This window comes from Petaurus breviceps, unplaced genomic scaffold (genome assembly GCF_028583685.1).
Source record: "Petaurus breviceps papuanus isolate PSGF00001 unplaced genomic scaffold, PetGlider_PUasm1.0 220, whole genome shotgun sequence".
NCBI lineage: Eukaryota > Metazoa > Chordata > Mammalia > Diprotodontia > Petauridae > Petaurus > Petaurus breviceps.
In genome coordinates this window covers 3181595-3188423 of record NW_027185876.1, presented here as the reverse complement: position 1 = coordinate 3188423, position 6829 = coordinate 3181595, and the positions used below count along the sequence as shown (strand labels likewise).

At 42.2% G+C, this 6829-nt stretch overlaps 1 long non-coding RNA gene across 1 annotated transcript in view; it reads right to left on the bottom strand.

The window, feature by feature from the left end:
* Positions 1 to 5225: 5225 nt before the first annotated feature.
* Positions 5226 to 6829, bottom strand: part of LOC138166152 (uncharacterized) — a 15914-nt gene continuing 14310 nt past the window's right edge. The window contains exon 2 of the long non-coding RNA XR_011169546.1: positions 5226 to 5728. This is a non-coding gene — a long non-coding RNA (uncharacterized lncRNA). The remainder of the gene's footprint in view (positions 5729 to 6829) is intronic.

Genomic DNA, 6829 nt, shown 5'->3' with positions numbered 1-6829 from the left:
AGACAGAGAGAGAGACAGAGACAGAGAGACAGAGAGAGAGAGAAAGAGAGAGAGAGAGAGAGAGAGAGAGAAGTGTGAGAAGATTGAGGATGGAAGAGAAGGTTTGAAGTAGCTTCTGTAGTAAGTGAGATAGGAAAACAATTAAGAAGGAAATAAAGGACTGCCTTGCAGTAGTCACACTTGTCTTGGTTATTGACTCCATTACTCATTTTTGTTCTGCTATTTCCAGTGCAAAGGCCATTCTTGGTGGAAAAAAAAAATCAAAAGCAAAGAACTGCATGCATGCAAGTAAAAAAGCAAAATAAGAATTGAGCAGCATTTCCTTCCCTCTTTTCAGTTAACATTGTCTTGTTCACTCCAAGCAAAGGTCTTATCCTTTCTTGGGTCCTGCTTTTTCTCCCAATGTAATTTTACAAATGAGCAAGCACCTTTTTGTTGTCTGTAGCTCCCCACGCCTGGCTCAGTTCATTCTCAGTTTTAGCACTTGACATTCATTTCAGAGGCCTGTGCAATGCTCTTATAGTGATCTTCTGTCGCCTGGTCTTACTTCCATCTTCTGTCCATTTCTTTTTAAAACCCAAGTTGATTCATGTGCATCTACATTGGTCTCTTCTGAATCTTCCGTTTTTCTCCTCTTTGGAACTGTTTCCCTTTGCATCTTCAGAATTTCATTCTTGAACACTTTCCATCCACCTGGGCTGATTGCCCCTTTAGAATTTTATTCCATAACATTCTACTTATCTTTTCTCTGAACCTTTAAAGTCTGCCTTCTCAAAATATATGGTACATATTAGACTTTGCCCAAACTTCTTTTCCTCTCTCACAAACTCTCAGTTACCATTTGGATCAGATGGCCTCTCAGGTCCCTTCTAAGTTGGAAATTCTCAGGTTGTATGAAGTGATGATGTATTGAATAAAGTTTGGGTTAAAGACCAAGTTATAGAAACGAAAATTACATTAGAGAGAAAGTGTAAATACATCACCTTAAAATGAGGATGTAGCTCAGGGGCGAATGTTTCTCTTTGAAGATTTATGTTTTATGTGAGAATGAAGGAAAAATTGATGAACTGAGTTTGTAGTTTAAAAATTAGCAACTAAGCCAATTAATAAGCCAAAAGTGATTATAAAATGTTAGCTTGGCAGAATGAAAGGGAAATTGCTAAAAACAAAACAAAAACTAATGAAAATTAATAAATAAAAAGAGTTGATTGTTTGACTGGAACAATGAAATTGCTGAACCATTAACAAATTTACTCAAAGAGAGGATATAAATGAAATTGTCAAGTGAGAAAGGGAAAAAGAAAGGAGAAACAAAGTTAAGGGGAAAAAAGAAAGAAAATTATAACTCAATGTTACTGGAGCTGAGTCTACATCTAAGTAGGTACATTTTCTGCCCCACAACAGTGCAGAAGGTAGATGGTCCAAGCCTTCTCATAGTTATGGATTCTCACCCACGTCCTCTAATAAATCTTCCAAAAAGAACCTATTCAATGTGCTGATTTCTTAGCATTTTGGGAGTGTTAGCATAGCACTAAGATTGCTCATTGTTAACTCATTGTATCACTCCAAGACTAGCCCAACTATCTTTCTGATCATACATTTTTTTTTAAAGCAATCAGGGTTAAGTAACTTGCTCAAGGTTACATGGGCCAGTGGGTGCTAAGTATCTGAGCCCAGATTTGATCCCCAGGTCATCCCAACACTGGAGCCGGTGCTCTTACTTGCTGAGCCACCTGTCCTCCCCTAAGCAATTGGGGTTAAGTAACTTGCTCAAGGTTACATGGCCAGGTGTTTCTGGGTGGGTGCTAAGTATCTGAGCCCAGATTCAATCCCTAGGTCATCCCAACACTGGAGCCGGTGCTCTTACTTGCTGAGCCACCTGGCCTCCCCTAAGCAATTGGGGTTAAGTAACTTGCTCAAGGTTACATGGCCAGGTGTTTCTGGGTGGGTGCTAAGTATCTGAGCCCAGATTCGATCCCTAGGTCATCCCGACACTGGAGCAGGTGCTCTTACTCGCTGTGCTACCTGGCCGCCCCATGCTACCTGGCTGCCTCCATACATTTTCTAGACCATATTTTTACATCACTTTATATACTCCAAATAACTATCAGTAATAAGCTGCCACCTACTTATGCCCATTCATATCTCCCCATTGCCATTAGGGTCACCCACAATTTTATTCTTCACAGATTATGGCGCTCCATCATTTGCAGCTATGAAGCATTGCCAGAAGAATACTGACGTTAAAAAACATGGATATTCGTTTGAGGAGAAAGATGGAAATCACTGAAAATACCACAGGATTTTCCCAGGGTAATCCAGCATGCTCATCTCTACTTCTGTTCAGTTCTAGGGCCATCTTGCTCACCTTCAATGCCTATCCAAGACAGAAAGAAAAGGGGAAGGGAACAAGTATTTATGAAATACCTACTAAGTGCTTTACAAATATTATCTCATTTAATCCTCACAACAACCCTATGAGGTAAGTTCTGTTATTATCCCCATTTTGCAATTAAGGAAACTGAAACAGAGAGGTTAAGTGACTTGCCCAGGGTTACACAGCTAGTGTCAGGCTGGACTCAAAATCAGATCTTCCTAACTCCAGGCCCAGTGCTCTATGCACTGTCACCTACCTGCCTAGCATTTACAGGCTAATTCAATGAATGGCCATCTCCTTATAGGTTGTAATCTGGACAACAGGAATTCTTCATCCATTTCTTTTTATTCCAAATGACTTATCAATACAATTCTCATCCTTTTTGACCTCTTGTCATCACTTTACACTGTTAATCATCGTCTCTTCCTGGACTGCCCCCTCTGGGTTTTTGTGACAATGGTCTTTCCTGGGTCTTCTCCTGCCTGGCAGGTCACTCCTCCTAAGTCTCTCTTGTTGAATCAGTTCCCATTCAATGTCCCCTAACTGTGGGTGCTCCCCAACATTCTGTTCTGGGTATACCATCAAACACTACTTAAATGTGCACTTTTTTTATAATAACACTGCAACTATGTCTCAAAATATAAGTCCTTGGCCCTAAATCTTTTGGCTTCAGCTTTGAAAGGAATTCACTCCTTCTGTCCCTATAGGCTACTGTAAAAAAGTGACACATTTCCATTTAAGGCAAAAGGAGAAAAAAGTCTTGCCTCATCACTTCTCTCTCATCCCTCCCCCTTCCCTTTTCCCACCACCCAAGTCCCACTGAGATCTGGTTACTGCATTACAGAAGGAAAAATGTCAGTAAATGGAAACATGAACAGACTCTCTTAACCTCTGCTAGTTATTTCCATCTTAATTCTAACAAAATGAGTCACAGAATCATAGAATTTGAGAGTAAAAAGTATCTTTTACAGCCATCTACTTCATAAGTCGAACAATGAGCATTTATTAAACACCTACTGAGTGTCAGATGGACGAGTAGCCCTCATACCAGAGGTGCTGTCCACCTTCACCCAGCTCTTACCTGTGGCTCCAAGAAGGTGTAGTATGCACAACAGCCACACTCCGGTAAAATGGTCTCTGCAGACAAGCTAAACCAGGTTGAGGGTAACTGACAGGCCTCAAACCCCTTGGTGAGTTGGGGGATGTCTATCCCAAGCATGTGAAGACTTCTCCTGGTGGAATGGGCAGATAAGAAGTTCCAACAGCCACGAAGGCAGTTGAAGCTGGCTCTCTATAGCTCTTTGAGCTCGATGAGACATTGAAGATGCCAAGGTCCCCCACCGCATCCTGGGCCATCACCAGTCATCTGGACGCTGCCATTGGACTTTGCTGACTTTGGAGGAAGGTGAGGCTAATGGCCTTTGCAGCTCTGCCTCACTTAAATCCAATTCATGCACAAATCAAGACATCACCCACGATGTCACTGGTCCTCTTTGAAAATGAGAGATGAACAACAATTATGTGCCAGGCGTTGTGCTAAGCAGTAATGATAGACAATAGGGAAAGGCATTATCTTCAAGGAACTTACATTCTAATGGGGGAAATGAGAGAGATAGACAGAGAGAAGAGAGAAAGAGTGAAAGAGAGAGAGAAGTGATAGATAATAGAGAGACATGAAGGGTAGATAGATGATAGATAAAGAGACAAATATGGTTACACACAAGGAGTATCCATATCAAATATCAGATGATCTTGGAGGAGAAGACACTAACTAGAAGCTGGGTAGACAAGGGAAGGCCTCCAACAGTAAAGTGGTACTTGAGCTGAGTCTTGAAGGAAACCAGACGTCCTGAGGGGCAGAGGCAAAGGCATGGAGTCGGGAGAGGAAAGTAGGATGAGTTGGTCACTGTGGCTGTCCTATAGAGACTGTGTATGTCAGTAAACTGGCAAAGTGAGAAGAGGCCAGGTTGTGGAGACCTTTAGACGCCAAATAAAGGAGTTTATATTTGGTTTGGTCCTAGAGATGATGTTTAGTGAGTACAGGGGTGAAATGGTCAGACCTGGACTTTAGGAAAATCGCTTTGGTGACTGTGGCAGACAGACTGGAAGACAGACAGGTTTGAGGCGGAGAGACCAATGAAGAGGTCACCACGATTCTCTGTCAAGGGGTAATAAGAGCCTGAACTGGGGTGGTGGCTATGGAAGTAGGAAGGCATAGAAATAAGATTTGTCCCCTATGACATAGCTGACAGGTGGCCGTGCACCTACATGACATCTTCCAGGGAGAGTGACCCCACCACCTTTCAAGACGACTTTGGAAGAGTTCTTCTATTAGGAAGTTTTTCTTGACATGGAGCCTAAATCTGCCTATTTACCATTCCTCTTCCCTGCATCACCCTAGTTGAGCCCTCCAGGACCCAACAGAACAATCCTCATTGCTTTTCTACATGAATGCCCTTTAAACACTTGGAGAGCCATCATGTCCCCTGACATCTTCTCCTCAAGGCCCTTCTGCTGATACTTTCTAATATTTCTATTTGGAGGCCACAGTTTGAGGACGTGAATAAGTTGGGGAGTATCCAGAGGAAAATAAGCATGAAGAAGGGCAAGCAGTGAAAGCAAACTCCTATTCCCCCTTACGACAATGATCCAATGCTTTCCATGGACAGGATGCTGGTGGTTGCTGAGTTTGCTTTTCAGACCATCCCTAATTAATAAGTACTTCATATAAAACCATTCATCTAAGCATCCTAAGCGCCTAAATAAAAACCATTACATAAACATGATCGTTATCTCATTACCCTCCCTTCTTTCTTAAAAAACAAACAAAAAAAGACAAGGCACAAACTACATCGGAGAGCATATTATTTGCCCCCAAAAGGCCTTCTTAGGAATCCTATTTTTGTTTTGCATGTGACGCGTAACGAAGCACAAACATATAATTTGCATTTGTCTCCTTGCCCAAACGTTCATACTTTGTATTTTAACAAGACTGCAGCAGCAATGAATTTTAAGTCAACAGCTTTAAAATCAAGACTCTCAGGGGCTGGGAGATGGAATCATTGCAGCAGTGGAGAAAGAATAGATTTACGTGCTCAACGTTGTAGGAAAAAAAATAAGCCCTTATTAAGCTCCAACTTTGTGCCAGACAGTCTGCTAAGCACTTTTACAAATATGACTTCATCTTATCTTCACCCAACCCTGGGAATTAGGTGCTACCATAACCCTTCATTTTACAGATGAGGAAACTGAGGCAGGCAGCAGCAGTTAAATGGCTTGCCCAGCGTCTCACAGCTGGTAAGTGTCTGAAGTTGAATCTGAACTCAGGTCTTCTTTACTCCATCACGCCATCTAGGATAAGAATAAATAACTTAAATGTATATTCACAATACTTCCCTCCCTCCTTCCCCCACCACTTTGTTAACTGTTTGCTTCCTGCCTTTCCTTTAAGTTCTGGCACTTTTAAAAGTTTGGAATTCTGCTTTCTGCTACTCCTTGGTAGAATGTAAACTCCTTGTGGGCAGATAATCTCTCAACTTGTCTATTTATGCTCCTCTACTAGCATGGTAGCTGTACTACAGAAGCCACTTAATACATGCTGATTGATTGATTCGCCCCTATGAAAGAATGAGAAATATGAAAGAATAAGAGCTACTGGGATACAAGGTCTGGTACTCAGTGGAACTGAACTGAAATGTCCCTCTTCTCTATTCTCAGGTTTGGAAGAAAGGTCTTTGTCAGGGGAAAAAAAATGTAGGACTCTTTTCTTTCTATCAGTTATAAAGAATAGAAAGAATGTAATGCTCTATCTGGCCATATGCATGACCTCAATTCCCATATTAAGCACCCACTATGTGTTAAGCACTAGGGTCAGCAAAAAGACAAGACAGTCAGTCCCTGCTCTCAGAGGCAGTCTAGTGGGGAGTCAACATGCAAATAACTATATGCAAACAAGAGATGTACAGTATAAATTAGAGATAATTAAGGGAAGCCACTAGCACTAAGGGGGACCAGGAAAGGCTTCTTGTAGAAGGCCAGGTTTTAGGTTTTAGGTTTTAGCTGAGACTTGAAAAAAAGCTAGGGAAACCAGGGGCAGACGTGAGGAGAGAGACTTCCAGGCAGGAGGGATAGCCCTTGAGAATACAGAGGGGAGAGATGGAGTGACTTGTGTGAGGAACAGAAAGACCTGTGTATGTTAGGGAGCGTATGTTAGGAAGAATAAGGTCTACACAAAATGGAAAAGTGGGAAGGAGCCTGTTTATGACCAGCTGTGAAGACCAAACACAGGATCTTATATTTGATCCTGGAGGTCACTGTGGAGGGAGCCCCTGGTGTTCATTGACTAGGGCACTGACACAGTCAAATCTGTGCTTTTGGAAGGTAGAACAGGGCTGAGCTCCTTGTGCAGGGGTGGGGAACCTGAAGCCTTGAGGCCCTCTAGTTCCTCAAGTG